This window comes from Chelonia mydas, chromosome 3, assembly GCF_015237465.2.
Source record: "Chelonia mydas isolate rCheMyd1 chromosome 3, rCheMyd1.pri.v2, whole genome shotgun sequence".
NCBI lineage: Eukaryota > Metazoa > Chordata > Testudines > Cheloniidae > Chelonia > Chelonia mydas.
In genome coordinates this window covers 9,975,356-9,990,369 of record NC_057851.1, presented here as the reverse complement: position 1 = coordinate 9,990,369, position 15,014 = coordinate 9,975,356, and the positions used below count along the sequence as shown (strand labels likewise).

The 15,014-nt window shown below is 42.7% G+C and overlaps 1 non-coding gene across 1 annotated transcript; it reads left to right on the top strand.

Moving 5' to 3' along the window:
• The first annotated feature begins 1,577 nt into the window (after window positions 1-1,577).
• On the top strand, window positions 1,578-8,859 carry LOC114018371. Its single transcript, XR_005224536.2, has 3 exons — window positions 1,578-1,713; window positions 4,102-4,229; window positions 8,654-8,859. It is a non-coding gene; the product is annotated as an uncharacterized LOC114018371 (transcript).
• Window positions 8,860-15,014: the final 6,155 nt, after the last annotated feature.

Sequence of the window (15,014 nt, the reverse complement as noted above, 5' to 3'; positions counted from 1 at the left end):
TGGCCTTAGCTGTTAGTCAGCAGCCAGCCACTCAGCCTCCAGTAAGGTGGGGTGAGTTGTGCCTTTCTCTTTTAGGGAGCAACCTCCTTTCTCTGTCTCTCTTTTGGGGTTTTGGTGTCTTCTTGTTCTGAATTCTAAGAAGGGGGGAGGGATAGCTCAGTGGTTTGAGCATTGACCTGCTAAACCCAGGGTTGTGAGTTCAATCCTTGAGGGGGCCATTCAGGGACTGGGGGCAAAAACTGGGGATTGGTCCTGCTTTGAGCAGGGGGTTGGACTAGATGACCTCCTGAGGTCCCTTCCAACCCTGATATTCTATGATTCTAACTAAAGGAGAGTTATGTTGTCACTACCCTGCAATTCAGTTCCATTTTATTAAACCACACATGGCATATGTCTTTTGCAAATCCAAAAAGAAAAAATTGCACCAACACTAACAACCATGTAACACGTTAAAATGTCAGTTAGAACCTAATCAAAACTCTTTGGCACAATGCTAAAAATGCAAAAATTGCCACCAATTTGATTACTACCATGGATTAAGAAAAAAATAAAAGAATTATCATTTCAGATGGTGAGAACAATTATTTTTATACAAAAGATATCAAATCCAGTGTGCTCTCAGAAGATGGATTCTGCAGTCTAAAAGATAATGAAGTAGATTTTTCCAATGCTCCAGATTTACATGGACAAAAATGACAATGTGAAGGGACTTTTCTTATTTACCTTTAAGGAAAGCAGTTTCTGTGGTTTGGAATCTTAGCTGAGTATATGTCATACATAAATGAGGATTTGATCTCATTCAAATACAGATCAAAAACATGAGCTATCTTCAAAGTAGAAAGGCAAAAGGCACATTTAGAATTATGAATCATAGCCAGATCTTCTTGTTGGGTAATATCAGTTACTCTCTGTTTGTTTGAGTAGTTGATTACATTGATTAAAAAGTATCCACAGTAAGTGAGTAATGGAGAAACCCCACCTAACTATAATAAATTGAAGAATCTTATACCATGGAAATGAAGAGTTATTCCTCCATCTCCTGAAACAAAGATGGGGCAATCTATAATCTGGAAGAGTAAAATATAGACCAAAATTTAATAAAAGCAGTATGTAAAAACAAGGCCGGGGTAGAATTTGGGAGAATTAAAAGTCTTCTACAAATATATTTTGAGTGACTTCTTAAGGCCAAAATTTGGCTCCAAACCAAACTTTGAAACCCATAGAGCATCTGTTATGTCAGTTTTGGAGTTAAACATTCTTAGAGTTGGGGCAACTCTGTTCCCATCATATGAGTAGGTAAAACAGCACCCCTTGAGCAGAGCAAAGGGCCTTTTGTTTTATCTTCAAATGGCTTCCGACCAGGCAATACATGTCTGCTAGGTGTAAATATTCATATTGTAACTTCCTCAAGGCAGGGATTTGACAGTTTTATTTCCCTGAAATTCTCCAAGGATTTTATGGTGCTTTACAAATAATCATTACAATTAACAGATTGCAGCACACACCTTTTAAATGTCACTGGCATAAAAAAGAGATTTCAACAGATTAGCATATCGCAATCCCCAGCACCCTATAAAGAGGGAGACTCTCTGTCTCCTAACTATCTTACTGTCTCTTCTCTCCAGTGGTGTGGAGTTCCCAGCCAAACATCAGCCATGAAGATTCTTTACCTTCTTTCTGTTGTCCTCTTCTTTGTGCTGCAGATTATCCCAGGTAAGATCTTAGTGAAATTAAAGGAGAATATGGAAGAAGGTTTGTGAACTGTACTAAGCCTGCCTAAAACTTTCATATTTTTCCAGCTTGTTTTCTGAAGCTCGCTAATGCTTATTTGGTTTTCAGTAGATGTTTGAAATTTGGCTGCAGAATAGTCGTAGGGTCAGGAAGGTGCATTTGATGTGCCTATAAAAATCTATTCAGATTTGGCAGAACTATATCCTATAAAAATATCCCCACCATTCTATGTAGTGGGATCGTACAAGTATCGGTCCTAGGCCCTATGCTATTTAACATTTTTATCAATGACCTGGAAGAAAACGAAATCATCACTGATAAATTTCATAGACAACACAAAAACTGGCTGAGTGGTAAATAATGAAGAGAACATGTCACAAAGACAGAGCAATCTGGATCACCTGGTAAGCCTGGCACAAGCAAAACAATATGCATCTTAATATGGCTAAATGCAGAAATATAGATCTAAGAACAAAGAATGTAGGCCATACTTTCAGGATGGAGGACTCTATCCTGGGAAGCAGGGACTCTGAACAAGATGTGTAGGTCATACTGCACGAGGAGCTGAATCTGAGCTCCCCAGTGCAATGCTGTGGCCAAAAGAGCTAATGATATCCTTGGATTAATAAACAGAGGAATCTCAAATAGGAGTGGACAGGTTTTTTTAGCCCTGTATTTCACCCTGGTGTGATTGCTGATAGAATACTATAGAGATAGGTTGGGTGAAGTGATATCGTTTTACTGGACCAACTTATGTCGGTGAGATAAACAGCTTTCAAGCCACGTAGAGCTCTTCAGGTCTCTCTGATATCCTGGGACCTCCCAGCTTGCCTCCCTAATGTCCTGGGAGTGACAGAACTAAAATGCTACTACATATCACAGTGGAATACTGTACTACATCCAGCTCCGGTATTCACAAGTCATTCACGTGCACATTGTTAGAAGGGTACATTGGTCGCAGTGTCTCTCAATCAAATTTGACCGAGCTACTGTCATTTTGGGAATCCTCTCAAATACAAGGCCTGTGGCACACTGCCCGTTTTGCCCGCTATTCCTGCTGGGTGGGCCTGATGCCAAACAGAGCTGAGCATCTGCACAGGAAACACACAAGATGTATCCTTTCCTTCTGGCCTGACTTGATGAAAATATACTAGGGGATGGTGAAGTAAGTTGCGAGCCAGGAGAGCATGAATTACAGGCTAACTTCGTCTGTTGACTAGTGTTCATTATTCAGAGCTTTCACACCCCTTTTATTAAGCAATATCTCACGCCCCATTTAGAGATTACATAAATTGGGGAATAGAAGCCACATCATTAATGTGGCAGATCGTTGTGTCAATGTTTTAACCTCACTGACCCCAGGCATAGTCTGCCATATCTGTGTGCTTGGCTTCATTCCTGGAAATGCATTTGCAGGGGTTGTAAGAGTTTCTACAGAAATGACAATGCATTCTTTATTATTTATTAATTATTATTATGTTAGAACCGAGGACCCCCAGTCACAGACTGGGACCCCATATTGTCAGTCTCTGAACTAATATACAACAAAGACACACTTCCTTTACCAAAGGATTTACAATCGGAGTATAAGACAAGAGAGACATCACATACAGACATGTGTAGCACAGGGAAGCAATGAAACAATACTGTTTAGGTCTCAGCTTATGTCCGTGTGTAGTGGATACTTTAAGGAAAGCACAGATAAAATCCAGTTTTAAATAGTCTACTGAAAGTATAATAAATGGTGAGGTGATGGACATTTAGGCAACATTCTCACAAGGACCTGCTGGTTTGGCAAGTCCAAACCGAGCAACTGTTCAAGAAGAAACTATTCCTGTGTGCAGAGCCTTCACAAGAATGTCTGTGCAGAGTCCATTTGGAGCGGCAAGGACTTGTTCAAACCCTCCGGTTTCTAAGTCTTGCAGCCATGCAGCCCAATGCTGCGCTGGTTCAACCTTGCTTGGCCAATCAGCATTTATGATACTGCCTGGTACATCACTGTTAGGAAGCAGAAAGAAGCACAGCAGCAGCCGTTAAGGGAAGTTGGGGATGCAGGCAGCTACCTGCTTTTCTAACCTTTAAAGGTGTGGGGCTGTGACGGACATCCATGCTCAGTGCTAGGGTTCTGCAGTGCGCAGCCAGGGAGCCAGAGCACGTGCTTAATTCTCTCACTCTGTTCTCTTCCTAGGGGCAGCCATTGAATGGGCGGAGAATTACAGCCATTTAAGTATTAGTAAAATGGTGCACAGGAAGATAATTGTGACTTGTCTGAGTCTCAGTGACTGGGAAATGCCCATTATGCTTCCACCTTTTTTTTTTTTTGGCCCTGCCGTGTGAATGAAAACGAAGAATCTTTTTTTCTTTCCGCAGGATTTACCTATAGTCTTGGTGCCACCATGCGATGTCTACAAAATGGGGGTAGATGCTACCCTTGGCAATGTCCCGCAAATACTTATAACATTGGACGCTGCTGTTCTTGGCGCCTTTGCTGCAGGAGGGTAAGTTCAGGATTGCACAGAGGGAACGGTACTGTGTGAACCAAAAGAGTTGTTTCTCTCCTTTATATATGCAAGCTGTTATCTAATTCCCTTGGAGACTTAGAACGTACAGCCCAGAGGCGGGGCGGGCAAAGAAGGCTCCTAGGCTGTCCTGATTCTGGACTGCCTGGAGGCTGGATTGGCACTAGCGTATGTTAGCCTAGAATATGTTAGAACAACCTTATTGAATTCTCTTACTTAGAGCTGCCTTACCCAGGCTGCCTATGGCCAGTCCCAAGCCTGGAGAATCCATAGTGCTTAGTGCTATATAGAGCCTGCCCCTCTGAGACCTGATAACACCCAGTATCATCTCCAGCACCACCCTCAGGACATTGCTTGCAAGAAAGGCAACATAGGGCCAGTTATGTCAGCCACGTGTTACTCATAAATTGGGGTAACTCTTCCCCAGCCCCTTTTATAGCCCCTATATGTTGCCAGAGCAACACAATACAGGCAGGGGCTGTGGCCAGATTCACTCCTATGTCTGCATGTTGGCTTATTTTAGAATAGGGAAAACAACAGGGAAAAACAAAAGTAAAGTCTCCATGGGGAGAGCGTGGGGGATGTGTCTCCTTCGTATCAGTCTGCAGCAACTCTGCAATCAAAATGGCTGCTCTCCTCAGACCGGCAGCATCCTTAGAACTTTCACGCTTTGTTTACCAAAAAGAATTCCCTACAAATTTTGACCTCTGTTAAACATGTATGTGTGTGGGAGGCAAGGGATGTCTGCCATGTTCTGATATAAAATGATTGAATATATCATAGACCAACTAGAATAACTACCACTTGTTGGCTTCTGATCAAGAGTTATACTTTTAAACCTCTCAAGATGTTTATATATCACTTTCTCTGTCACTGACAAAAGGATCCTATTTTCTTCAATAACTAGCTGAAGAGAGATTCAACCATAGCATTTTCTTGGTAGCACTCACAATAAGGCCAGATGACTGGATGCGAGGTAATATACCTACATGGGTATGCCTGTGTCACAATAAGTACCTAAATGGGGAATTAATATATAATAACGGGCTCATCATTGTAGCAGACAAAGTTATAACAGGACCCAATAGCTGGATGTTGAAGCCAAACAACAGACTGGGAATGAGGTGTAACTTTTTAACAATGAGGATAATTAACAACTGGAAAAATTTACCAAGGACTATGGCTGAGTCTCCCTCATTGTCAATTTTTTAATCAAGATTGGATTTTGATTTTTTTTTTAAATATAGACTCTGAATTATTTTGGGGATGTTCTTTGGCCTGTGTTATACAGGAGGTCAGACTAGAACAGCGGTTCTCAAACTGTGGGTCGTGACCCCATTTTAATGGGGTCACCAGGGCTGGCTTAGACTTGCTGGGGCCTGGGGCTGGAGCCGAAACCCGAGCCCCACCGCCCGGGCCTAAAGCCTGAGCCCCCCTGCCCTGGGCCGAAGTCCGAGGCTTCAGCCCTGGATGGGGGGCTCAGGTTACAGGGCCCCTGCCTGGGGCTCAAGCCCTTGGGCCTTGGCGCCCCCACCCAGAGCAGTGGGGCTGGGATGGGCTTTGGTCCCCACGCCTGGGGTCATGTAGTAATTTTTGTTGTTGGAAAGGGGTCATGGTGCAATGAAGTTTGAGAACCCCTGGCTTAGATGATCTCACTGGAGCCTTCTGGCCTTGGCATCTAAGAACCTATAAATCTATGATCTCAGAGAGGATCTGAGAAGAGGATAATTTGGGACACATACTACATGAAAACAGATGAAGGGGAAAAAATATTCACTTAGCTCCAGAGGAAGCGCCTCTAACCCAGAGAGTTTTGTTTTCTCTTTTTGACTATTTTATGTGACCCAGCTGGGGGAGGTTTGGTTTAGCTGTGGGTAAACCACCTGCTCAACAGGGGAAACTGGGGCAGTGGCCAAGTCTGATGATGGGAAGATGAGCTGCAACCACATGGTCTGGAAATAACCACGATTTTCTCAGAATAAAAAAATGTACAGGTATTTTCAAACCAGTTGACTCAAAAATGGCAGAACATTGAAACTCAATGTCTGGCTGAGTCCTCGCTACAGAGTTCAGGGAGATGGACTCAGTGTGAAAAACTGGAAATGAACAAAATGGTGAATGTGTGAAAACTGCAGTTACAGCAGGTGCTGGGCAGCATGCTTGGAGCTGTGGTATAGAACATCTGGGTCCCGATCCTGCAAACCAGAGTGTAAAGCTGTTCATGTGTTTTTCCAAGATGGAAGCGATGTCAAGTGTGCATGTGTGATGGCTGCCACGCCGTCTTGGCCAGCACTCTGTGGTTTGAACTAGAGGCCTCCAGAGCTAAAAACACACATCTCCATATGCTTGCACCTCTAGCTGGAGAATGTAACAGACTCACAACTCCACAGAGGGGAGGAGAAAATGATTAGGGGGCTGGGGCACATGACTTACAAGGAGAGTCTGAGGGAACTGGGCTTGTTTAGTCTGCAGAAGAGAAGAGTGAGGGGGGATTTGATAGCAGACTTCAACTACCTGAAGGGGGGGTTCCAAAGAGAATGGAGCTAGGCTGTTCTCAGTGGTAGCAGATGACAGAACAAGGAGCAATGGTCTCAAGTTTCAGTGGAGGAGGTCTAGGTTGGATATTAGGAAACACTATTTCACTAGGAGGGTGGTGAAGCACTGGAATGGGTTACCTAGGGAGGTGGTGGAATCTCCATCCTTAGAGATTTTTAAGGCCCAACTTGACAAAGCCCTGGCTGGGATGATTTAGTTGGTGTTGGTCCTGCTTTGAAAAGGGGGTTGAAGTAGATGACCTCCTGAGGTCTCTTCCAACCCTAATCTTCTCTGATTCTATGCGTAACACACACTGTTCAGTGGGTGACGTGCCCATTATCAGATGTGCTCACTTTCCAGAGCAATTCAATAAGCACCAGTTCACTTTATTTATGCTACTTTCAGTCCATAAGGCAGCTCAGTACATACTCTGAGCCTTTGCATTTCTCCTTTTAGAATTCCAGAGCAATAACAAACCTTTGTGACTTCAATGTTAACATTGCTCAGAATTTCTTTTTAATGGTTTAAACATGAAGGTTCCTACCATAAAGTGAACTTAAGAACATTACAAATCTGCAGCCCTTTCTATCTCTGTTCTTTTTTGTTACCTGCTCGTTGGAACATAAACTATACAGGATGCCCAGCGTACTCAAATTAATGTTGCAACAAAGACAGGTTGCAGAGGAGCGGTAGGAACAGACTTTCCCAGTCACTAAAACACCAGAGAGGCAGCTTGAGGGCCGGGGATGTGAAGGTGGGAGCTCCACTGTAGCAAGAGCAGTGCTGCTCTCCTGGCTGATTCAATGAGCTTGTACAGAGATCCCTGCTATCAGGAGACAGGGCTGCTAGCATGGAACTGCCGCCAGAATAGGATCAGGCTTTAGGCTTATGTGAGCTGGGAGGTAGAATTCAAATGTTCAGGCATTCTTTCAGAATAAGATATTGATCATGTAATTAAGTATTTGTTGTTTTAATTTTAGCTGTGGACAAAAGTGTGTTTGATAGAAAAACTGCACGTGGATGTGAGTCACATTATTCTACACTTTATGTTGCAGCAAGGGAAGTTTAAGTTGGACAGTAGGAAAAACTTCCTAACTGTCAGGGTGGTGAACCACTGGAATAAATTGCCTAAGGAGGTTGTGGAATCTCCATCACTGGAGATTTTTAAGAGCAGGTTGGACAAACACCTTTCAGGGATGGTCTAGATAATACTTAGTCCTGCCACGAGGGCAGGGGCCTTGGACTAGATGACCTCTCAAGGTCCCTTCCAGTCTTATGATTCTATGTAGTTTTGATTTTATTTTTTTCTGTGTAAGAGAGTTAGTCAAAAATTTTAAAGTTCACAATTTTGATAAAATTCCTCAATGGAACTTCAAATTTAAAGATTTGTTTTAATTGTGATGAACATTTAAATGGAAAATTAATTTGCATACTACTTCCAGCAATTCTCATATTTAATTTGCCAGGGTTTGTTTGTTTTTACATCCGTGCTCAATTTATTTTTTGTGGTTGTTGCTTTAACTTTGTAGTATGTTACCAGGAAGGATTAATATTAAAAAAGGGACTCTTCCTCGTTTAGAAGAGAGTTAGGGGTAAAAGGAGGGGAGATTCATGTGCTGAAGGCTGGTATTTATCTGGTAAGCCAGGTGGGCAGCCTGTTCACATATTTAGCTACAACGATGTTCACTAAAACTCTGTAGCGGTATGTTGTCATCGGGAAAATGAATCCCCTGCTTTGGAGTTTACCAGGAATACCTGCAGTGCTGGGGAAGTTCCTTGCTCTGCCTTTGATTTGAAATCTGCTCTCATATTTTCTTTGTTTTAATGGGTACAAACACAGAACCTGAGGCTTTCTTTCCTTTTTGCAGTATTAAAAGTGTGCAATGGCATCACTTGTCCATGCAGGATCTCTGGGAGACGATGTCTTGCTTCTGAAATCATCGGATCTTTTTCATTGGTCTCCCAAGAATCTTGTGAGCGGCAGAAAATCCACAAGGGACCCCAGTATCATCCATGATGTTGTGTTATTTTCCTATTAATAAAAGTAACGGGTTGTGGTGGTGTGTTGCTGAAATGTGTGCGCGAGTGTTTTGACTGGCAATCCGGGGTTGTTTTGCTATTTCTTTTCCATTAAAATCCATTTAGTTTTCCTTCTTTAAATTAGAAATAAATAAAATACAAGGTCCCTATTGTATGTTAAATCCACCCAGGTGCATTCCTAGACCTGGGGCCATACAAATTTCTCTGTTGCAGTGAGGTCACATGGATAAATCTTTACCTGTTCCTTACACTTGTCACAAATCCATTTGGCTTGTGTTGTTGTCAGATGAGTTGGATTGAATCGCAGTTTGCTGTACGATGTGTAACACCCACCTTGGTGCGTCAGGGCACATCAGTCCTCCCTCTGTTCTCCTGTCCTCTAAGACCTCCCACCACCTGGTCCCCTTCTCTTCTGCCAGAGCTTCCAGACATGGCCATATGCAGCAGGCTCCCGTTCAGGAATCAGAATGGCAGCCCAAATTATTTCATTGTGCATGTGGGACCCCAGTGAACTCTGAGAGATTCCCCCAAACAAGTACATATTGAGGAGAATAGAAGAAATTTAAGGTCTGAGGCCTGTTTCACTTACAGCTTTGTTAGAGTGCTGAAAACTGGTATAAGAGAGATCAGAATTGGGCCCAGAATGTTCCACAAAGGGGTTGCAACAAGTTTACAAAAGGGAAATGTCTCTGTTGTTTCAATCAATCTCACCTCCTCCAAGCCTTATCCGCTGGTGCCCCTGTGGTGCTCAGAAATTAACCTCTGCCACTGGCTCACACACAAGAAATTTGGAGGTAGGGGCGCTAAATGGAAAATCTCATCACAGATTTAACTAGGCAGAGCCTGCTTCTTTCCATGATTGTCTTGGTTGCACTGCCACTAAAGTCCAGCAGGGTGCGCTGTGCTGGTTCCGACTCCAAAGCCGATGTTTCATATGGAGGAGCCACTGTCTTCAGCCACCTCCGTCTCACCCTCAGGACAAGGGACTGACAGCCGGGAGTTAAATAAAAGACATGTTCGAAAAGTAGATAGATTCCCCCTCCCCCACCCTTCTCTCATGAGGAGACCGTGATCTCTCCCTTCCCCACACGTACAGAGCTTCTCAACCCTCACATCGAACTGGGCACACGTGGCAATAGGAGGAAATGGGGGGTGACAATGCAAAAAAACCCTCCATGGCACCAAGTCTCAGAGCCCCAGTCAACCGACCTAGCCTCGCATTACGGGGCTAAAGGCAGCCTTGTAGACAGTCCTGCTTGGGCTCTGAAATTTGGGGAGGGGGTTGGTCTCAAAGCAAAAGCCCCTTCCTGAGCGGGAACATCTACACTGCTACTTTTAGCCCCGTAGTGTGAGCCCCACAAGCCCTGGCGCGGAGACTAGCTGCAGCGGGATTTCTGTTTTGCTGTGCAGAGGTACCTTTAGTGGTTCAGGAGGGTTTGATAGCTGGGGAGGTGGGAGTCAGGGGCTCGTAACCCGTGGTGAAGACCTCACGAGAGTCTTGAGGCCGTGGGTGTGAGCGTATGTAACCCACACACCTCCTGGGTGGGGTGCTCTGTCCCATCTAGTGGCGCTGAGACCACTTAGAGAGAGATTATGAGTCTGCTCTACAGCCCTAGCTAACAGCTAGTTGGTTTTTAGCTCATGTGGTAGAGGTTGTCCATTGACTTCTATGGGCTTTGAAGCAGGTTCTAGGTGTATTCAGAATGTAATTTGCTTAAGGCAGAGACTTGTGAGATGTAATTATTCATAAGAAAATACGGGCTTTGATAATACAAATAATGTCATATTCATCTGACAAGAAACCTTGGCATAATTTAGACCTAAACCTTCAACATACATCAAATTATAGAGGCTGCTTCTGAATTTCACAGAAGACTTACACTGAGAAACAGCAACATTTCCTACCTAAATTGACCACAAATTCTTGCTAAGATGGGAAAAAACTTCCTCCTTTCTCTTTTTTTCTCCCATATTATATGCTTCATGCCTAGAAGTTAATGACACTGATACAGTACATCAAACTCTTACCTGAGATGGTGGTATAATGTATAATTGTATGTATGGGAGAAGAGAGAGATAAAAGCTGTCAATTAAAATTTAAGAAACTATAGAAATTTGAAAGCTATGCTGAGTATTCTTGCAGTTTGAGAAGGTTTCATTACCAAGGAGACTTGACTTCACAAAATACTGCAAACCCTAAGGACAATGATGTCTAGTTTAAATACTATTGTGATAAAAATAATATATACTTATGTATAGCCGCTATTTACTAAACAGATAACAAAGGCTTTGTTTTATATTGGGGATGGTGATACGCTCAGTTGATATGTTGAGAGGCCATTGAAAATCTGTAAGGTGAATCCAACTGAAACGTTATAAGTTCTACGTAATCGCAAGATCGGCTCAGTTGTTTGTAGCCAATTGCACAACGACAGCTGAACCTGCTAACAAGACGTAGTGTAAGAACCTGCAGGGCTAGAACATGGGACCACAAGGGTGCTGGACTGTTGATGTGGCTGCATCACTACTGGAAGCTTCAGGTAGGTTTTCACTGGAGGATCCTAAGAAGCTAGACGCTATAGGAAGTTACTGCCCTGCCAGGCCTGAGTGGCAGCCCCCCATGACCCTCTGATTGGCTCATGCTGGTGTATAAACCAGGAAGCCACCATGGGGAGCTGTGTAAGCAATGATGCAGACTGCTCCAGATTTTGCCTTGCTGTGGACCCTAGACTCCAGCTTCTGACCCTGCAACTTGCCCAGTGTTTATAACCTGGTGCCTGACCCTGACTCCCTGGTATCTGACCCAGTTCAACTCCAGCTCCGCTAGGTGCCTGCTATCTTTAACCTGCTGCCTGACCCTGACTTCCTAGTGTCCTGACCTGCTTGACCCCGACTCTGCTGCTTGTCTCCTGACCACAACTTGGTAACTGACTGATGCACCATGCAGGCTGCCTGTGGTCCTGAAATGTAGGGAATAACCAGGTGCCAGCTGAGAGGAAGATACAGCTCTCTTGTCTTACTGCTCCATTAATCGTTACCCACATTATTGGCGGTGAACCATGAAAATGAGTCCAATGACTGTATTGCTGCCTGGTGAGCTATGAAACAAGGACACAATTGTCAGGGAATGTGAAAAGGCTTCACAAAGTTTCACTCCTGACTTCTCAAAGGGCATTTCTGAAGACAACTCAAAGTGCTGACAGAGAAATCGCCACTTGAGGAAGGACACAGCATTGTGTCAAGTTCGCCAAGAACCACACCACAGGGAGGCCTACAGGAAGAGCCCTGTGGAAGTAGGTTGCTGATCGATGCCAAACCAGCAGGTGTTCATTGCGTGGACCAAGACATTTTGCACAACCTAATCTGTCTTACACAAACTGGGATGGCACAAGATGTGTTGCAGGAAGGCCACAGAATTTTCCAGAGACAAACTTGCAAAAATTCAATAAACATACCTCTTTTTGTCCTTAAATGATGAGAAGGGACAACTCATATTCTAGCTGGATGTTTCTAATCTTTGACAGAAGCATGGGCCACTTTCTGATTGGCCCCGATCAACTTTCCCCAGAAGACTAACCAAACCATGACGCCCTTCAGCAACTGTATAAAGCAGCCTGTTTTGATCAAACCGTCATTCCCTGAAGCTGAAACATCTGGATCCAAGAAACGACAAAGGAGACTTTCATTGCCTGGCCAGTGAGAGCTCCACAGACCTGGTCAGAACTAAAGTCTCTTCAATGACAATCACCTCATAATAATGTCCTTTAAAGTCCTCACTAAGGAGACAGCTGTGAACAAAAAACAAGGACACAGTTGTCATAATACCCTGCCTGAGTGGACTGCCTCAATGAACTTTCTGTCTGTCTGGAGAAACTAGTCATTGCTACTGTGAAGCTGGGCTGGAGAACACACCTTCACATGAGTTTCAATTGTTATGTACCAAAAATACATCTATTTTTTTACCCAAATGAAAACAGGGTAATTTTAAAGCGAAATGCTTCTCAGAAAGTAGGTACCTAAGTTAAAATCCCATAAATGATTGAAATGCGTAAAGCTGCCTATCATTAGAATCATAGAATCATAGAATATCAGGGTTGGAAGGGACCTCAGGAGGTCATCTAGTCCAACCCCCTGCTCAAAGCAGGACCAATCCCCAATCAAATCATCCCAGCCAAGGCTTTGTCAAGCCTGACCTTAAAAACTTCCAAGGAAGGAGATTCTACCACCTCCCTAGGTAACGCATTCCAGTGTTTCACCACCCTCTTAGTGAAAAAGTTTTTCCTAATATCCAACCTAAACCTCTCCCACTGCAACTTGAGACCATTACTCCTTGTCCTTATAGCAGTTCACTAACAACTTTAAACTTAGCTGGCGAGAAATTATGGTCAATCAATAGTGATTAAGAGTTCTGAGGGTTAGCCAACTCATTAAGTTAACTGCGCCTAGTATTCTATCAATTAGGAAAGCATGCTTGGTTTTCTTAAATGTAACCGCTTCTAAGAAAGAACTTGCCAGAGTCAGTGTCGTCAACTCCAAACATTAAAAAAACATGAGATGGGCTTAAATCATGAGACTGTTAAAAATGACAACTTTGGGGTACATTTTATTTGCCTTCTGGTTTCTGAGCCTGTAAACGACACTTGTTTCGTGTTTTCTAGCTTCTCTTTGCAATCAGGAGGGCAAGGCTGCAACTCTTGTTTAAAATGAAAGCTAGGGTTCTCATGCAGTTCTTCTTCATTCCAGCAGCTGGGAGTTTAGAATAAAATCATAAGGATTGGCAACTCTGCTGAATTAAAACCCTGTAAATGACTTAAATGCATAATTTAAACTTACATTTCACTAACAAGTTTAATCTTAGTTGTCTAGAAATGGTGGTAAGTCAATGCATGCTTAAGACTACTGAGGCTGGTTAAACTTTCTGTTCAAAGCCTAATACTATTTGTAACAGGAAACTGTGCAAAAGACTGCTGAAAGGAACCCTAAGTGTTTCAGGGTTTACCCTGGAAATCGACAGTTTGTGGTCAGCAGAAATTGACAGCCTCGTACTCAAAAAGAGGAAGAAGCTTTGACTTATCTTTTAAGCTAAAGATTTTTAGGATTATGTGAATATTTAAAGTGGGAAAAGAGCCTGCAATACTGGTAAAATTCCAGACAAATTAGAATAGCTTAAATCATTACCTGAGTATTATATTTCAGGTTCAAAGTCTGATCATTAATTGTATTGACCAACTTAATCATTAAGTAACTTGTCCAAATTTCTAAATCTAATGTTGGAGCTGTGTAGTTGAATGCCGCAGGCAGTTCTATAATTTCACTGGCAAACATGTTTAATTAGAAATTGATAAAAAATCTACATTTATGGATTTATAGTTCCATGTTCAGAGTAAAGTCACCTACCAAATATATTCATAGAATCATAGAATCATAGAATATCAGGGTTGGAAGGGACCCCAGAAGGTCATCTAGTCCAACCCCCTGCTCGAAGCAGGACCAATTCCCAGTTAAATCATCCCAGCCAGGGCTTTGTCAAGCCTGACCTTAAAAACCTCTAAGGAAGGAGATTCTACCACCTCCCTAGGTAACGCATTCCAGTGTTTCACCACCCTCTTAGTGAAAAAGTTTTTCCTAATATCCAATCTAAACCTCCCCCGTATTGTAAAACTAAGATAAAGTTTGCTGTGTAAGGAGACTGTGAGAAGAATTGCATGAATTGATTTGATTCATTACCTGCTTTCTTGATATAATGTCACATATCATGTTGAATTAATTCTAGCAGATTTTATAAACATGATTATTTAACCATCTTTATTTTGCTTTCTGTAATCTAATTGCTTTCAATTCTCTTTTGGCTAATAAAACTAAGAAATATGAAATATTTCAGTCTGTATTGTGGGTAAAGAATAGTGATTCACACAACTGTGAGAAATCTGATGTGAGTAACAGGCTAATTAAGATTACTCACCCAACTGGTGTTTTAAAACGTATCTTTCCGCACACAACTCTATTTCCCTGAAATGTTCCTGCACCACCTCTGGTGCTGTACAGATAATAAATATTATTACTAACAAATAGCAGCACAGATATTATGTCGTTTACTTATAGACAATATTTCTATAGCTCAGCATTTCACAATCTCCAGCACCAAATAAATACAGGGACTTTCCATCTCCTGTCTGTCTCTTCTTTCTA